This window comes from Chiloscyllium plagiosum, chromosome 25 (genome assembly GCF_004010195.1).
Source record: "Chiloscyllium plagiosum isolate BGI_BamShark_2017 chromosome 25, ASM401019v2, whole genome shotgun sequence".
NCBI classification, from domain to species: domain Eukaryota; kingdom Metazoa; phylum Chordata; class Chondrichthyes; order Orectolobiformes; family Hemiscylliidae; genus Chiloscyllium; species Chiloscyllium plagiosum.
Window position 1 is genome coordinate 5,392,648 of NC_057734.1, and position 20,234 is coordinate 5,412,881.

At 42.1% G+C, this 20,234-nt stretch overlaps 1 protein-coding gene across 1 annotated transcript in view; it reads left to right on the top strand.

Annotated features, from left to right (window-relative positions):
- tango2 (transport and golgi organization 2 homolog (Drosophila)) overlaps positions 1-20,234 on the top strand; it is a 92,688-nt gene that overhangs the window by 35,376 nt on the left and 37,078 nt on the right. The window lies entirely within an intron of this gene.

The following is a 20,234-nucleotide window of genomic DNA, read 5'->3' on the forward strand; positions in this document are numbered from 1 at the left end:
CGGGTTGAGATCTGGAATGATCATTGTGTATTAAACAATGTCTGACTTTAGGCTAACCTCAGTGTTCTAGATAAGTACTTAATTCTGTTTGGAGCACTGTTAACAACAATATTTAGTATTCATGCATCTCGTGAACATTCACTGTAGGGTTGTACTGTAGAATAATGCAGTAAGAATCCAGATTCTGTATCTATTACCATCAATTTTAAATTGCCTTGGCTCTACTAGCAAGTGAACCAGTCAGCTGTAATAATGTTCCTGCAATAGCGCTCCCAATATAACCTTCTGACTTTTGATCATGCCCAGTTCTTCTTCTGTTCTTCCTCCCACTTCGCCATTTTCTTCCAACTGCTTCCACTGGCTAAAAGGTCAATAACTTAAATTGTACATAATTGGCAATGTGAATAAAAAGTTATGTAATGTGATTAAAATTTGGAATGTACAGCCTGATAGAGTTTGTATCCCTCAATCATCGGCTCTTGAAGAATATTGGAAAAGTACTTGAAGAGATATTGAGAAAGAGATGGGGTGTGGAACTAAATAGTCTGCTTTACAAAAATGCTGTGCAGACTTACTGGTTGAATTAAATGTTTCTATTCTTTGATTTGTTGTTTTCATACTCGCTCCTTGTTTGTTCCTCTTCTCTTCTCCCTTCTTCTTCTGCCTCTCTTTCTTTCTCCTTCCTCTCCCCTCTCCATCCTCTGTCTCTCTCTTCCCTTCCTCATTCTGTCACTTAAGTGTTTTTCATTTGATGCAGTGGTTGTACCTTTAAATCTGCTGATCCTATGAGCCTATACTTCGTGAGAATAATTGATTGCCATTGCAGTGAACTTAGTGCCTTCCTTCCTGTTCATCTTCATCTCTGGGAAGCTAGGTCAGGCTTCAGTGCCAAGTGACAGGCATTTGTTTCCTGTGAATCTAATATAGTAGCCCTGATAAAGTAGCTATCACACCATTACCATTTCTGTTATTATCTAATTCAGCCATGTGAAATGCTCATTTTTCATTAGCTAAATTTGAAAATCTTTGTTTTCTTAAGCTAGAAATGTTGATATCAAAATCTCATCTGAAATCAATTAATGCCCGAGTTCCCAGCCCTATCCAGAACCATTGAGTCAATAGATGGGAGAGCCCCAGCATTGATACTGAATTGTTTCCAAAGGTCAAATATCCTACTTATAATGTCAGTATTTATATTTGAATAATGCCTCTGTGGTCCAGGGCTTGTACATTAAATATTTTCACACAAATAAATCAGGATATTTCGATAATCTTCCGTTAATATAACTTTCATTCAGACTATAATTTCTCCCTTCAGATTCACTTCATTTTTACTCCCTCTTTGGGGCTTAACTTTATTTAACTCCAATTACTTCAGCAACTGATAAAACTGATGTAGTTGATATAGCAACATCTGGTCTGATCCCTTGCAGCTGTACTCTTTTCCATGCTCAATTTTCCTGTACTTTGAGGAGGGCAAAATAATTTGTGCCCCTCCCACGCCAATTTTTTTAAAAATATTTTCACTCGTGGGACATGAGCATCACTAGCTGGGCCAGCATTTATTACATGTCCTCAGTTGCCGTTGAGAAGGAGAGCTGCCTTCTTGAATTGCTATAGTCTATATCCTATAGGTGGACCCACAATGGCCTAGAGAATTCCAGGATTTCAACCCAGGGACAGTGAAGTGATGGCAATATATTTCCAAGTGAGGATGTTGATTGGTTTAGAAGGGAACTTGCAAGTGGTGGTGTTCCCAAGTTACTGCTGCCCTTCTCCTATGAGATGGAAGTTGTAGGCTTGGAGTGTCTATCTAAGGATCTTTGGTAGATTTCTGCAGTGCATCCTTTAGATAGTACATACTACTGCTACTAAATGTCTGTGGTGGAGGGCGTAGATGCTTGTAGATGTGGTACCAGTCAAGCAAGCTGCTTTGTCCTGGATGATGTCAAGCTTGACAAGGGGGCATAGCTTTAAATTAAGGGGGGGTAGGTATAGGACTGATGTTAGGGGTAGGTTCTTTACTCAGCTTCTTCTATGTTCTATGTTCTAAATATTATAGGAGCTGCACCCATCCAGGCAAGTGACGAGTATTCCAACACATTCCTGATTTGTGCCTTGTGGACAGGATTTGGCGAGTCAGGAAGTGAGTTACTCGCCACAGTATTCCTAACCTCTGACCTGTTCGTGTAGCCATTGTGGTTATGTGGTGAGTCCAGTGAGTTTCCAGTCAATGGTAACCCCAAGGACGTTGATAGTGAGGGATTCATTGATGATAACACCTCTGAATATCAAGTGGTAGCAGTTAGATTGTCTTTTGTTGGAGATGGCATTGATATTTCTGTGGCATGAATGTTACTTGCCCAGTTTGGATATTGTCCAGATCTTACTGCATTTAAATATGGACTGCTTCAGGATCTAAGGACCGGTGAAAGGTGCTGAACATTGTGCGATCAATAGCAATCATCCTCACTTCTGACCTTATGATGGAGGGAGGGTTATTGATAAAGCCTAGGACTACCCTGAGGAACTCCTGCAGAGATGAGAAGGAGCTAAGATGATTGACTTCAAACAACTACAACCCTTTTCCTATATTCCAGATATGATCCACACCAGTGGAAACCCCTGATTCCCATTGATTGCATGTTTGCTAGAGCTCTTTGATGCCACACTTTGTTGAATGCAGCCTTGATGTCAAGGACCGTCACTCTCACCTCACCTCTGGGATTCAGCTCTTTTGTCCGTGTTTCCATGGAGCTGGGATCCATGGAGGAGGCTGAGATGAATTGTCCAGTCGGTATTTATGGCTACAAATGCTTCAGCCTTTGCACTGATTCTTTGCACTGATGTGCTGGGCTCTTCCATCATTGAGGATAGGAATATTTGTGGGGTCTCCTCCTCCAGTGAGGTTGTTTTGTTGTCCACCACCATTCACAATTGGATGTGGCAGGAATGCAGAACTTAGATCTAATCCATTGAATGTGGGATCGCTTAGCTCTGTCTATCACTTGCTGCTTAGCATGCAAGTAGTCCTGTTTAATAGCTTCACCAGGGAAAACCTCATTTTTAGGTATACTTGATAGTGCTCCTGGTATGCCTACCTTCACTCTCCATTGAACCAGGTTTGATCCCCTGGTTTGATGGTAATAGTTGAGTGAAGGATATGCTGGGCCATGAGGTTGTAGATTGTGCTGAAGTACAGTTCTGCTGCAGTTGATGGCCTGCAGCACTTCAAGGATGCTCCATCTTGAGTTGCCAGATTTGTTTGAAGTTTGTCCCATTTAGATGGTGATAGTGCCATCCAACATAATGGAGAATATTCTCAATGTGAAGACAGAACTTTATCTCGCAAGTACTGTATAGTGGTTACTGTCACCAGTCCTGTTGTGGCAGATGCATCTGCAGCCAGCAGATTGGTAAGGATTGGTAATCTGTTAAACCATTCTTCAATGGCAAAGTCATTGCTTATTATTTAATATTTGTTTTCTGTTTTTTTATGTTGATATTTTAATTATTTAGTTATTTAGACCAGGTTTTAGCCCATTGATAAGAATTATTCTCTACATTGATTAGGAAGATTCAGTAGCATTGTGGTAAATGTCACTGGACTAAACAATCCAAAAGTCCAGGCTGTTCCCATCACAGCTACAAATAATAATATTTGGAACTGAAAGATATTCTTAGTCTAGATGGCCATGAAACTAACATCAATTGTAGTAAAAGCCACCTGATTCAGTTATGTTCTTTAACGAAGGAAATCTTCCATCCTTACCAGGTCTGGCCTATATGTGACTCTACACCCACAGTAATGTGGCTAACTCTTATCAATCCTCGAAAATGGTTCAGTTCAAAGATTGCCTGGGATGGACAAACAAATGCAATCTACATCCATATTAACAATTAATTCTGTTTTAATCTATTTATTTCTAATTTAAAACCTGTATATGAAGGCAAGTGAGAATGCAATACATGAGAAGATAAACAACGCTCAGCTCTGTTGTACAAAGACTTCATGTGATTATACAAAATTCTTTTACTTGATTACTGATATCAAACACATGGAACTGAGTCTTAACTGGTTTCTTTTGACAGTGAAAGTTTCATCCAGTTTCATGGAGGGTCCCTCTCCTAAGGCCTAGCAAGTTTTCTCATTGAATCTCGTCAAACTTCCTTAGTTAACTTCCTACTCTGCCCCTATGGTGCCCCTCTCTTCCAAATTTAGCCCTGGAGAGTAAGTGGTAAGCGCAGGAGGCAGGAAAGATCCATAGTTTTGAGCCATTTACTGAACATGATGCAAACAATAACGAGAGTTGAAATCCATGAGCTTTGGTGAGATGTGTGTGCAGTGACTATGTCAGGAGTGATGAGTGGGGGTCCTATGACTATGAAGTAGCGGAGAGAAGATGGTGACACATTCCCTTGCAGAGCTCAGAAGATCATTAACTTCTTTCCTGCACTGTTCCAACTGTTATGTATTCCTGTCTATCTGTGACACAACACAGGCCCGAGCCACTGTCTCAGTGCAGGCTGGCTGTGTCTGGTGGCATGGATTACTGTGGATGTCAATCAGATAAAACACTGCACTTCTCTTCACTTCCTCATCCACCAGAAACTTCGGGCTTTTGCCCACAAAGGGGAATTTAACTTGCTTTTTGAGCCATTTCCTCAGGGATAATAGTGGAGCACTACAGTGTGAGGGGCATTTCCTGGCTTGTAGCATCTGAAGTGGTAGGAAATTGGACTTGCTTAATTATGGCATCACTGGCGTAAATGCCAGAATATCTCAGCAGGGACAAGCACCTCCACTTCACCTGCCACACAGTTGGATCAAAAGGATGTTGAAGAGCTGCGTTGTATCCTTAATAAGACGAAGCATGGAAAATTCTGTGAGAAACGTCACAGTGAGTCGTGGCGGACTGGGTGCCAGTCTCACTCATGAAATGGGAAAATTCAGCCAGTTTTATTTAAGAGTTAAAGTTTGAGAACCACATTATTTTCTGCCATAAACTACATTGTTGAGTTGTTGAGTCGATAAATACAGTGGGATTATGTTTTGCTTGTCCTTTTGTGAAGGAATGTATGCAGAATTTAGAAGTTACTGAGGCCAGAATTTGAGACAGGCTGGAAGGTGGGAGATATGAGACAAAGTACCCATCACCATGACATTTTACCTGTGATAGGAATGTCAGAAGACTGGCCACCCAACAGGAGACTAATTTAACTAATTGAATGCCAATTATGGGCAGATTACATCTTTGGGTGCATTTTACCAGGGCATAATGGACCCACTGCCTTGCAGGAAATTGTTGAGTGAAACCCAGGAGCCCCTCTCTGCTGCTTTTAGGGATGGCCCTCTTTTATGAGCACTCATAGTCCACAGCATCCCTCAAATCATGACATTTATCTGACATCTTCAAAAGCCTCTTGAAAAATTTTTTGACTTTGATTGTCTGATCACCGACATTTACAGCACAGAAGAAGACTTCTACTTGTTGCTCTTGAAATAAAGCTATGTGTTCTGATATCATTGCTTTATATCTGCTTCCCCATATATTTTTTCATTCTGCCTTTTTAAATGCTTATCTACTTTGGTTGTGAATGCTGGTATAATGTCTGACTGAATCAACATTTATGATGAAATATGCCATGTTCTAATTACAGTAATGTCAATCCTCTCATAAATCAGGAAATTAGTTGTTTAAATATCAAGCAATTTTATTAAAGTATTGTGTATTGGTTTTCCTTTCAAACATAATCTAATTGACAGTTGGTTACTGAACCTCATTAATGTCTTTCCTAATCTGTTAACAGTCAAGTGAGGCTATATTTGATTCCCCAGTTTCATTTGTTTATAAAAGCAGATACAGACCATGGTGCTCAAAGATCCACAATTCCATTGCGCCCCTCTAAGCATTTTATTTTCTTCATATTTAGTATGAAGTTTCCTCATTTAGTAAGGAAATAATGTTCCATGCTTTCATATTTATTCAAAATTTGGTCGTAGTCATAAGAGTGACCTCTTATGAGCCATTGGCTCCCTTGGTTAATGTTGGTAAAATTGTCTCACGTATCCTGTCACATTTAGAACTTCATGGGCCCAAATTTCATAGACCCATGATTATATTGCCTGAAGACAATAGTAGAAAGTAAACACAAAAAACCAAGGTGTACATGGCCCATTCATTTCACAAGAACTGCCAAAGCACCAAGTGTGAAAGCATGTTTAATTGTAGAAGGAAACCTGATGACAGTATCAAGGCTCAGCACAAATTCGATATTTAATGCTATTGTGGATCCAGACAATGGGCCATTTATATGAAAATAGGAGAAAGTGAGGACTGCAGATGCTGTCAAGAGTCAAAAAGTGTAGCGCTAGAAAAAGCGCAGCACGTCAGGCAGCATCCAAGGAGCAGGAGAGTTAACGTTTCGGGCATAAGCCTTCATCAGGAATCTGGAGGAGGAATGGGGCTGAGAGATAAATGTGGGTGTGGGGCTGGGGGGGAAGGCGATAGGTGGGATAGCATTAGGTGGATGCAGGTGGGAGATGACTGTGATAGGTTGGTGGGGAGGGTGGAGTGGATAGTTCGGAAGGAAGGTGGACAGGTAGGTCAGGTCAAGGGGGCGGTTCCGAGTTGGAGGGTTGTATTTGGGATAAGGTGGGCGGTGGGGAGATCTGGAAACTGGTGAAGCCAATGTTAATACTGTTAATACACTGTAAAAGCTCTAAAACATGGGGAATGGTAGAAGTGGACTAGACAGTTACAAACGTGAAACCCTTGTTCAAAAATCATTTTAAGGATAAGCTCAGCAATTACAGAGTAGACAATTTAACTTCAGTGGTGGTGGAAACTTTTGAAACAATTATTCAAAATAGTCACATGTAAAAATATATGTTAATTAAGTAGAGCCAGCATGGATTTCTTGAGGGAAAATTATGTTTAACTAACTCGAAGTTTTTTTTATGAGGAAACAGAGAGCAGATCTCACTTTCTGTAACACTTTCGGTGCTTTTTAAAAAAGTCAATCTCAAAACTCTTACTTTTTTATTTCAAGTTTTTTTTTCTTTCTCTAATCTTTCTGTCCTTACTACAATATTGGTTTGTTCTTTCCGATTCCTAATAGATCCTCACTATTTAGGAAAACGAGCTCCTCTTTTTACATAAGCCCACCACGAAATTAACTAATGAAAATAACTAATGACTCAACAGTAAAAATTAACAATTAACAATTGTCCACAAGGGGCAATGTGACAATGACAAAAATAGAGGTTGATAGGAAGAGAGAGGAATTAAATTAAAATGGAGTTGGGTGGGGGAAGGAAAAACAGCCCTTAAAAAAAACAGCTCTCAGGCATACCGACTGTTCTCTGTTCTCCCTTCAGCATGTCTTTAAAGGAACAATGTATTGCAATATTGTTACATCCTGTGTCCAACACCTGCACCCCCTCTGCCCAACCTCCAAATCGTCTCCCACCCTCTAGACTCCCCAATTCCCTTTGGATGCGCACTATTTTCCCCCACAACCCTTGCAGCCTCCTACCAACCCACAACACTTGTGGCTTCTCTGTGCTCCCTGCCCCTTGCAATTTAAATTTTATATCATATATCATAAAGACTCCCTATCTCCCTCAGCAGCAACTTATCTCACCTACTGTCCATGCAGCTCCCCTGTGTAATGACCCCAGTTGATGATAATACTGGACCAATTGATTTCCAGAATTAAAACTGTCTTGGTAGATTAAAAGTGTATTTTTGCACATGGCTAGCATAGGAGCTAGCCACTAAACATATTCACACAAGGCTGTAATTGTTCCTTTTAACACAACAGAAGTTTATTAAATTAAGAAGTAAAAGAAGCAAAGTTGTACATGTTAGTTAATTTTAAAAAATAACTTATCAGCACAAATACAGATCTTTTCCCCAGCAATATCCTTTTCAGATTCTCAATCCGACAGAAATGTCATTCATAACTGAACACTTTAATTTCTCACTTAACTGATTCTTTCCAATTTTTCTTCTTGGACTATTGAAACAGTTTTAAGACATTTTTCCAGTTTGCACGATCTAGATTGCTCTTCACATTTCACAATCTGGAGATTCTACAAACCTACAATCCTACTGCTGGGATGAAAACCACTCTTCAGAACGAAAATGTTTTCTTCTGCTAAGTTGAAATCTGATTCTTCTGAACAGAACTCTATCAATATCAGCTGATTGTTTGTCTCTCTATTTATCATAAACTTAGCGGTGTAGACATTTAATCAACTTAAACAATGGGTATCTGGCTATGTTATTACTAAGTACTATGTTTATTTAGAAACAATGTACTTAGGTCACTTTTAGAACATAGAACAGCATAGCCCTTCAGCCCACGATGTGGTGCCAAGCATTTATCTTCATCTAAGATCAACCTAACTCACACGCCACTCAATTTACTGCCAACCATATGCTTGTCCAGCAGCCGCTTATGTCTCTTAATGTCTCTTAACCTGCTACCACCTCTAGCAGTACATTCCATGCACCCACCACTCTCTGTGTAAAGAACCTACCTCTGACATCTCCCCTATACCTTCCTACAATCACCTTAAAATTATGACCCCTCGTGACAGCCATTTCTGCCCTGGGGAAAAGTCTCTGGTATCTATCTATGCCTCTCATTACCTTGTACATCTCTGTGAAGTCACCTCTCTTTCTTCTTCTCTCCAGTGTGAAAAGCCCTAGCTCACTCAACCTCTCTTCATAAGACATGCTCTCCTATCTAGGCAGCATCCTGGTAAATCTTCTCTATACCCTCTCTAAAGTATCTACATTCTTCCTATAATGAGGCAATCAGAACTGGACACAATGTTCCAAGTGTGGTCTAAACACAGTTTTATAAAGCTGCAGCAAAATCTTCTGGCTCTTAAACTCAATCCCCCTGTTAATGGAAGCCAAAACACCATATGCCTTCTTAACAACCCTATCAACTTGGGTGGCAACTTTAAGGAATCTATGTATGTGGGCCCCAAGATCCCACTGATCCTCCAAACTGCCAAGAATCCTGTCTTTAACGCTGTATTCAGCATTCAAATTCAACCTTCCAAAATTAATCACTTCACATTTAGCCAGTTTGAACTTCTCAGCCCATCTCTGCATCCTGTCAATGTCTTGTTGTACCCTGCAACAGCCCTTGACACTATCTACAACACCACTGAGGAGCAGGAAATTTGACCTGCTGTGCTTTTCCAGCAACTCTGATCTCCAGCATCTGCAGACCTCACTGTCTCCAACAACACCACTGACCTTTGTGTCATCAGCAAAATTACTAACCCACCCTTCCACTTCTTCATCCAAGTCATTTATAAAAACGACAAAGAGCAGAGGCCCAAGGACCCAACCCTGCAGGTCACAACTGGTCACTGACCTCCAGGTGGAATACCTTCATCTACTACCAGCCAGGCAATTCTATATCCAGACAGCCAGGCAATTCTATATCCAGACAGCCAAACTTCCCTGTATCCCATACCACCTAACTTTCTGAATGAGCTTACTGTGGGAACCTTAGCAAATGCCTTACTGAAATCCATATACACCACATCCACTGCTTGACCTTTGTCAATTTGTCTCGTCCCATCCTCAAAGGACTCAATAAGGCTTGTGAGGCATGACCTGTCTCTCTGACACTCTGACTATCCTTAATCAAACTATGGGTTGATGTATTGTCCCAGTCGAAGTGGTGTCCTTCTTTGTCTGTGTATAAGGATACTAGTGATAACTGGTGGCTAATTCGTGTTCGTGTATCCTAGTGGGACAACACATCTATCCTAGGACAGGAATCGCACATCCATCCTAGGACAGACTCGCACAGGAATTCTTTGAGGTCTGGCATTCAAACCGGAAATCCATCAATTCCCTGGGGGGGAATCCAGGATAGCGGCAATCTAGGAAGATCGCATTGCAGAGCTCTGCACTGCATCACAAGCGGAATGAAGTCCTAACCCATCGTACCTGGACCACCGCAATATCCTGGGACTCTGGAAAGGTCACAGAGTCCCAAGAATCTTTCAGAGAGCAACTTACCTCAGTTTTCGCTGTCCAGGGATGCCGAAGAAGGGAGGAGGTATGTCCGAGGCAAAGCCCACAGCCCAGCCTGCAGTATCCTCGGACTCTATTTCCTACCAGGTCCTGGTAAAGGAGCTTGCTAAATCTTGCAAGATGTTGGGGAAGTAGATAGAGGAGAAGCTGGCCCCGATCTCTGTCCTGCTGCAGAAGCATGAATCGCAGCTGGGAGACCTGGAGAAAAGGACAAATGAGGTGGAACACAGGGTCACAGTAGTGGAAGCTGATACCGATTCCTCTAAGGATAGGACCTGGAGACTCAGTCCATAATATCCTTGACTAGGTTGATGATCTTGAGAATGGGCAGGAGAAAAGATATTCGGATAGTCGGTCTGCCGGAGGGTAAGGAAAGCGAATGACCGGTGGAATGTATTGAGGACTGGGTTGCTGAAATTCCTTAACTTGGAGGCTGGAATGAAAAGCATGAAGGTTGAGAGGGCACACCAGGTCAGGGCGTGGAGGTCAGGTCTGGAGCAACGTCCTCATCTTGTCTTGGTGCAGTTTCATCACTATAGAGATAAGGAGAGGATCGGGGAAGCTTCCAGAATCCAGGGGAAGGATCCAAATGCCCTAGTTTACAAGGGCTCTAAGACCATGTTCTTCCAGGACTTCTCAGTGGCGGTGATCCTGAAAAGAAAATCTTATGATGGCACCAAGAAAAGACCTGAGGGAGCTCGGGATCAAGTACTCTCTGAGGTATCCAGCGGTGCTTCAGATCACTTTGGACAGATCTGTTCAACTCTTTGACACGTTGGAGAAGGCAAGAGACTTTGTCGACAAATTAACTTAATCTGAACAATTCAGTATGTACAAATAGTGGTGTTGTTTAGTAATGTCTCTACTTTTTTTTTAAAGAAAAGAGTAAGTCTGGTCAGGTCTTTCTTTTCCTACCATGGGATCCATAAGACAATTAAAATCTACCCTTATAATGATATGCTGGGACTTGAGAGACTGATCAATTTAGAGAACGCATCTACCAGAAATTTGAGGGGATGGGCCGGAGGGCAGTAAACATTTAAAACACCATATTCTTCCCCATTTATCAGAGCTTTGAGGATTACAAACCTCCCGTGTGTGTCTTTAACACACTGTAGTAACTTAAATGGGAGATTACTTCTAACCAATAAAGCCACTCCCCTACTTCTGGTATTAGTAGAGGGTGAAAAGTAAACCCAATCAAAGCCATTCTGTTATAGTTTCAAATGCTTTCTATCATCCAAATGTGTCATCTGTAATAAAGCAATATCCACCTTTTCCTTTCTAAGACTCAAGAGTATCTTTTTCCTCTTAATTGGTGAGTAACTCCAATGTTCCACGTACACCATTTAATCAAGCCATAACCTTCTGCAGTAACATTTAGATTCCAGAACTAGAATTACAATTGCCTTAGTGTTGCAAGATCCATTCAACATAAAAACTACATAAACTAAAACCACTGCAGTTCTCGATCAGTTGTTTAAAGCCAATTTTGTTCAATTATTCAACAAAATCAAACAAGACCTTCAAAGACGGAAAGCGTTTCCGTTCTCATAGTTAGGTCGGATAGCTCTTATTAAGATGAATATTCTCCCCCGTTTGTTGTATCCTATATGAATGCTCCCCCTGATTTTCAATAAGCAAACTTCAGGAAACTGAACGGCTGGTTCAGCTCTTATATTTGGCATCGTAAGCGGCCCCTTATTAAATGAGCTAAACTGCAGTTGCCTCAGAGACTGGGGGGAGTGGATCTCCCGGACATTAACGACTATCAACTAAGCTCGCTTTTATCTTCTGTGAGTGATTGGGCTTGTGGGGACCTTTCATCAATATGGTTAGATATCGATTTACAAGGATGTTGCCAGGGTTGGAGGATTTCACCTACAGGGAGAGGCTGAACAGGCTGGGGCTGTTTTCCCTGGAGCATCAGAGGTTGAGGGGTGACCTTATACAGGTTTACAAACTTATGAGGGGCATGGATACGATAAATCGACAAAGTCTTTTCTCTGGGGTCAGGGAGTCCAGAACTAGAGGGCATAGGTTTAGGGTGAGAGGGGAAAGATATAAAAGAGACCTAAGGGGCAACTTTTTCACGCGAGGTTGGTCCAGAGGATGTGGTGGAGGTTGGTACAATTGCAACATTTAAGAGGCATTTGGATGGGTATATGAATGAATAGGGTGCTAGCAGGTGGGACTAGATTGAGTTGGGATGTCTGGTCGGCATGGACAGATTGGACCGAAGGGTCTGTTTCCATGCTGTACATCTTTATGACTCTATGACTCTCAGGCAAAGTGCCCCCTTACTAGTTTGCTGTTTTTGGACAACATGAGGACAGTTAAGCAATATTGCCATAACCCAATATTTATCAATACTGTTAAAGCATGGAGGGCAATTCGACAGAGGGAAGGCAATATTGGCAAAGCTTCTTTTCTTATACCTATACTGGGTTTGCTGGGTTTTCAACCAGGGATTATGGATTCAGGATTCAAATGTAGGGGGTGTCTTGTATGGGTGATTTATTTGAGGGAGACACAGTTACATCTTTTGATCAGTTAGTGCGGAAATTCGAGCTATCTAGCAGGGAGTTGTTTTTTTCAAGTTAGGGATTTTATTCAAAAAAAGACTACACTTTTGACTGATCCCTACAAATCAAACATAGAGAGGAGGGTGCTCAGTGCTAAGAATACACTTTCTGTCAGCACTTTAGTTAGGGGACGACCCCTCAGATGAGTTTGATTGACTCTTGCAGGGTGTGGGAGAGAAAGCTAGGCATTGAGGTCTCCTCAGAGGCATGGGAAGATATTTGGGAAAACGCAAGAAAGTTATCAATTTGCAATCAGACCCATGCTTTACAGTTGAAGATTCTCCACAGGGTCCACTTGGCTCCAGATCATTTGTCAAAATTTAAACCAGGAGTATTTTCAGCATGCTCCAAGGGTAGAGTTAGTACGGGCACTCTTACCGATTGTCTCTGGTCCTGTGTTAGGCTTCAAACTTACTGGAGCGCTGTGGCAGGTGCATTGGAGGGGATTTTGGAGAAGGACCCAATCTCTTCTTCTTGGCCTGCCCAGTGTATTCCCAGTGGATGCGTATAAGAAAAACCTTTTCAACATCCTCACTTGCTGCGCAAGAAAGAATATCTTGTTAGGTTGGATGTCCAAATATCCTCCAGACCTGTCGGGTTAGCGTAAGATTGTTATGGAGCATATCCCACTGGATTTTCTTACAAGTATGGTACACCACAAAACTGAGAATTTCTATAAGACATGGTGGCCCTTTTTGAAATACCTGGACACAGATTTATCTGCCACACTAATAAGAGCTTTTTATATAGATTTAATGATTGTGCTTTATGAGTCCAATATCCAAAGAGGGGGAATTGCGAACTATGAATATGTGAAAAGTAACGCTCTCAATAATCAAGATGCCGTATTTTGTTTTGTTGAGCTGTATTATTATTATTCATTTAATTAAGTAGATAGTCGGGTTTTTAAAGTTATTGTTATATATATTTGTACATGACGGCAGTTTGTGTTTTTTAAATTTTTGTGGTGTTCTTTCTTTGTATTGTTTTGAATTGTATTGTTTTTTATTTGTTATATTAAAAAATCTATTTTTCAGTAAATATATATTTTTTAAAAAATCACATCGATTTAGACCCCATTTGCCTACCTCTGAGAAAAAGAACTGGAAATAATATAACTAATCTCAGCAGACCAAGACATGTAAGTAGGAAATGGGATAGAACACCACCACTTCACCAGAGGCTCATTGATGATGTTACCAAGCATGGTGACGAAACATCTGAGAACAAACCTACCAGCTCAACGAGCAAACTTACAACCTACAACCCAAGCTGTGCCAGATCCTTGCTTCCTCAACCTTAAATAGGCATCTTGCTTCCTCTTGAAGAGAAGTTCCTCTTCTCATGTCATCCAAGGCTCCTTCACCTTACCATTCCTTGCCTGTCTCAGTGAGACGAAGTTATCCAACACTCACAACAAGTGCTTCTTAAACAACCTCCGTATTTCTGTTGTGCATTTCCCATTGAACAATTGTTCCCAATTTATACTCCACAGCTCCTGTCTAATAGCAGGACAATTTCCCCTCCCCAAATTCAATACAGTCCCATATTGTCTGTTCCTATCCCTCTTCATGGCTGTGGTAAAGGTGAGGCAGTTGTGGTCATTGTCACTGAAATGCTCTCCCACCCAGAGATCTGACACTTGGCTGGCTCATTGCGAGCACCAAATCCAATATGGCTTCCCTCCTTATTGGCTTATCTACAAATTAAGTCAGGAATCCTTCCTGGACACACTTGACAAAATCGGCTCCATCCAGACCATCTGCATTAAGGAGGTTCCAGTTAATATTGGGGAAGTTGAAGTCACCCATAACAATAATTCTGTTACATCTGCACCTTCCAAGATCTGCTTTCCAATCTGTTCTTCCATCTCTCTGCTGCTATTGGGGGGGGGGGGGTCTATAGAAAACACTCAATAAAGTGACTGTTCCTTTCCTGTTACTGACTTCCACCCATACTGACTTAACAGACAAACCCTCCTCAACAACCTCCTTTTCTGCAGCTGTAATGCACTCTCTACTCCCCATCCTCTTTTACCCCCTTCCTATTCTTTTTAGAAGATCTAAATCCTGGAACATCCAGCAACCATTCCTGCCCCTGTGAAATCCATGTCTGCATTATGGCCACAACATCATAGTTCCAAGTACTGATCCATGTTTGAAGTTCGTCACTCTTATTCCTGACACTCCTTGCACTGAAACAGAGACACTTTAACCCATCCCTTTGCCCCATCAACTATCTATCCTTCCTAACAGACTCTCTGCATTTTATAGGCGAAAGTGAGAACTGCAGATGCTGGAGATCAGAGTCAAGATTAGAGTGGTGCTGGAAAAACACAGCAGGTCAGGCAGCATCTGAGGAGCAGGAAAATCAATGTTTCAGGCCAAAGCCCTTCATTAGGAATGAGGCTGGGAACCTTCGGGGTGGAGAGATAAATGGGAGGGGGTGGGGATGGGGAGAAGGTAGCTAAGAGTACAATAGGTGGATGGAGGTGGGGATGAAGATGATAGGTCGGAGAGGTGGGAAGGAAGATTGGCAGGTAGGACAGGTCATGAGGATGGTGCTGAACTGGCAGGTTGGAACTGGAGTAAGGTGGAGGGGGGGAGGGGAAATGAAACTGGTGAAGTCCACATTGTTGCCCTGAGGTTGAAGTGTTCCGAGGTGGAAGATGATGCGTTCTTCCTCGAAGTGTCAGGCGGTGAGGGAGTGGCGGTGGGAGGGGGAGTTGAAATGTTTCGCCATGGGGCAGTGGGGTTGATTGATGTGGGTGTCCTGGAGATGTTCCCTAAAGCACTCTGCGAGGCGGCATCCAGTCTCCCCTGTGTAAAGGAGACCGCATCGGGAGCAATGGATACAATAAATGACATTTGTGGATGTGGAAGGCTCCTTTGGGGCCTGGATGGAGGTGAGGGGGAAGGTGTGGGCACAGGTTTTGCAATTCCTGCAGTTGCAGGGAAAGGTGCCAGGAGGGGACGGTGGGTTGTGAGGTGGCATGGACCTGACCAGGTAGTCATGGAGGGAACAGTCTTTGCGGAAAGGGGTGGGGAGGGAATTATATCCCTATTGGTGGGGTCCGTTTGTAGATGGCAGAAATTTTGGCGGATGATGAGGTTTATGCGAAGGTTAGTGGGGTGGAAGGTGAGGACCAGGGGTTTTTGTCCTTGCTGCGGTTGGAGGGGTGGGGTTTGAGGGCGGAGGTACAGGATGTAAATGAGATGCATTGGAAGGCATCTTCAACCACTGGGGAGGAGAAATTACGATCTTTAAAGAAGGGGGCCATCTGGTGTGTTCTGTGGTGGAATTGGTCCTCCTGGGAGCAGATACGGTGGAGGCGGAGGAATTGGGAATACGGGATGGCATTTTTGCAGGAGGTAGGTTGGGAAGAGGTGTAATCCATGTAGCTGTGGGAGTTATCTCTGCCCATACAATAACTACCCTCTATTCTGACCTGTAGTTTAATGACCTTCTATCTCTTTTTTAATAAAAAACTACCTTCACAGAATTCACCAAAATCCAAATGCTTCTATCTTAAAAATCTAAATTCCCAAATGATAATAAAGTATTATGTATCTTTATTACACTTGTCTTTTCCCGGCTCCCATGCAACCTCCCTGTTTTTCCTTCCATTTAACTTTTGCCATCGCCCTGCATTAATTAAGAGTGTTTTGGGGATTTTGGGGGCAAGTTCCCCTGATACCCCAAAGGTTTGTTAACCACAATCAGGGACTTCTAATTGCCAAATGAATCTGCACTCACTGCACAATCCTGGCAATTTAAAGATCCTTAGTGATTGTTTTTGAAACGAGATGCTTCCTGACATCTAACTTTTTTTATTAATCACTCTTGGGTTATAGAGTCACTGGCTTTTATTGCCCATCATAATTGATTTTTAAAAGAATTATTTTGAACAATTTGATTTTTTTGGTAGAGATATATGTCTTACTAGGCAAGAATCAACTAAACGGTGTGGAAACAAAGGTTAGACCGAGAGAGCTGACAAATTGTCGTCACTGAAGGACATCACAGAATCATTTGGATTTTTCTAATACTGCAACAGTTTCATGATTTCAACTGATTTCAACATTTCCTTTCCAGATTTTTTTAAACTGTATTTGAAATTTCAATGTTCCAAGGTAGGAGTTGAACTCCTGTTCTCTGGATTATGAGACCAAGTCTCAGGTAAACTGGTCTAGTCATTAGAGCCACTTGTTCAACTCTATACTGTAGTTCTAAGATTATATAACTTATATCCATGTCCAGTTAGGCCTCCCTAATATATCTAGCATAAAGTTAAAAGTCATTCTTACATGATAAAGGAGCAGCGCTCCACAAGCTTATATTTCCAGATAAACTTGTTGGACTATAACCTGGTGTTGTGTGATTTTTAACTTAGTCCACTGCAGTCCAACAGCAGCACCTCCACGTATCTAGCACAGGTATCTTTTCCAAATTTAGCAAATCTAAGCCATCCCGTAATTTAAATACCTAAGTAAACCCTTCTCAAAGTATATGATTTTTGGTGTAAAAACCATGGTAACTGAGGGTTCTTATACTGAATGTAAATCGAATGACCTAATCTGGTTCTTTATTAGGGGTTTTGTATTACTTGTGTGGATACTGAAACAGTATTACAGGTGAAGCCTAACTGCAGAATCATAGTCATAGAGTCATAAAGCAGACACTTTGGTTCAACTCGTCCATGCCAATCAAGAACCGGAAATGATGTCACCCACCTTGACAGGCCACGACACATAAATAGAAAGCCGAACTCCCAGCGCTTCACCAGAGGCTCACTGATGATGTTATCTAGCATGGTGATGAAACGTCTGAAAACAAACCTGCCAGCTCAGCGAGCAAGCTTACAACCAGTCCTGTACAATGTTGACATGATGTTCCATGTTATATCCCAAAGGTCTGAATAGCCACTTGGATACAGAACTGGCTTGAAGGTAGAAGTCAGGAGGTGGTGGTGGAGGGTTGTTTTTCAGATTGGAGGCCTGTGACCAGTGGAGTGCCACAAGGATTAGTGCTGGGTTCACTATTTTGCAGCTGTACAGGACATTGGTTAGGCCACTGTGGGAATACTGCGTGCAATTCTGGTCTCCTTCCTATTGGAAGGATGTTGTAAAACATCAAAGGGTTCAGAAAGGATTAACAAGGATGTTGCCAGGGTTGCAGGATTAGAGCTATAGGGAGAGGTTGAATAGGTTATGGCTGTTTTCCCTGGAGTGTAAGAGGCTGCGGGGTGACCTTATAGAGGTTTATAAAATCATGTGGGGCATGGATAGGATGAAAAGACAAAGTCTTTTCCCTGCGGTAGGGGAGTCCATAACTAGAGAGCATTAATATAAGGTGAGAGGGGAAAGATATAAAGCACGGTATAAAGATATAAAGCATAAATATATAAAGTGGGCAGCACGGTGGCACAGTGGTTAGCACTGCTGCTTCACAGTGCCTGAGATCCGGGTTCAATTCCCACCTCAGGCGACTCTCTGTGTGGAGTTTGCACATTCTCCCCGTGTCTGTGTGGGTTTCCTCCGGGTGCTCTGGTTTCCTCCCACAATCCAAAAATGTGCAGGTTAGGTGAATTGCCCATGCTAAATTGCCCGTAGTGTTAGGTGAAGGGGTAAATGTAGGCGAATGGGTCTAGGTGGCTTACGCCTCGGCGGGTCGGTGTGGACTTGTTGGGCCGAAGGGCCTGTTTCCACACTGTAATTAATCTAATCTAATATAAAAGAGACCTAAGGGGTAACTTTTTCACGCAGAGGCTGGTACGTGTATGGAATGAGCTGCCAGAGGAAGTGGTGGAGGCTAGTACAATTGCAACATTTAAAAGGCATTTGGAGGGATATATGAATAGGAAGGGTTTGGAGGGATGGTGCCCAGGTGGTGGCAGGTGGGACTAGATTGTGGTCAGCATGGGTGAGTTGGACCGAGTTGTTTCCATGCTGTACATCTCTATGACTCTAACGAAAGCAAGTGTGCTAAAAGCTTGTCAGCATGGATGAGTTGGACCGAGTTGTTTCCATGCTGTACATCTCTATGACTCTAACGAAAGCAAGTGTGCTAAAAGCTTTCTTAAGCACCCTGTATGATGCACATTTCAAAGAATTATATAACTGAAGCCTGAGATCTCTCTGTTTTACAACACTGCCCAGGGCCTGCAATAAATTGTATAAATGCTGCCCTTGTCAAAATGTAATACCTGTTATCTACTTAAATTAACCTCTATCTGCCACTCTTCAGCCCATTCACCCATTAATCAAGACTGTCCATTATATCGCCTATTTTGGTGTTAGCCGCAAACTTAGAACAGAAATGCATTGATTTGAATTTACTCCTATTGGCAATAGATGCTAAAATTGCACTTGCTTTTCAGTATGCTTGTGACATTGTATGGATCTTTAAAGATCCATGTGCTATAACACATTGGTGTTTCTCCGGTTCAGCCCTAATGCAATCTTGTATGAATGTATACAAACTTGGTTTTGAGCGATAGGAACATAGAAAATAGGAACAGGAGTAAGCCATTCGATCCTTCAAGCTGCTCCATCATTCAATATTATCATGGCTGATCATTCTTCTCAGTATCCTGTCCCTGCTTTTGCACCATACCATTTGTTCCCTTTAGGGTCAAGAACTATATCTAACTCCTTCTTGAAAATATTCAATATTGCAGACTCCACTATTTTGGCACTGACCCTGCTCTGGATGACGACATTTTTTTCTCATCTCAGAACTAAATGGCCTACCCCTATCCTTAGACTATGATCCCTGGCGAGTTTGGAGAAGATTTGTAGCTCTGGTTGAGGTTCTGAATGTATGTTTGCTCGCTAAGCTGGAAGGTTCATTTTCAGACGTTTCATCACCATACTAGGCAACATCATCAGTGAGCCTCCGAATGAAGTATTGGTGTTATGACCCGCTTTCTATTTGATGACACCAACACAAGGAAATGTAAACACATAAATAGAAAGCAGCTCATAACACCAGTGCTTCACTGGTAGCTCACTGATTATGTTACCTAGTATGGTGACAAAACATCTGAAAACAAACCTTCCAACTCAACGAGCAAACTTACATTCAGAACTATGATTCCTGGTTTTGTACTCCTTTATCAGGAATATCCTTCTTGCATTTACCATCTATAAACCTGTTTGAATTGTATAGATTTCTATGAGATCCCTGTCATTCTTCGAAATTCCAATGAATATGGTGCGAACCAATCCAGCCTCACATCGTATGTCAGTCCTGCCATCGTATGTCAGTCTGTGATCTTTCCTCTGGCATTTGTAGTGGTTTGAGGAAAGATCACAGAAGCGCTTCACAGGAGGCTCCCAAGCACTGAGGATGTCAACTAGACAGGGGACGAAACGTCTGCAACACAAATTCCCAGCTTGGCAAACAGAACCACAACAACGAGCACCCGAGCTGCAAATCTTTTCACAAACTTTGAAGAGAAAACCTATGCACAGAGCTCCAAGTGTGGTCTTACCAAAGCCCTGTACAATTGCAGCAAGACATCCTGCACCTGTACTAAAATCCACTTGCTATGAAGGCCAATCTCTTCACCGCC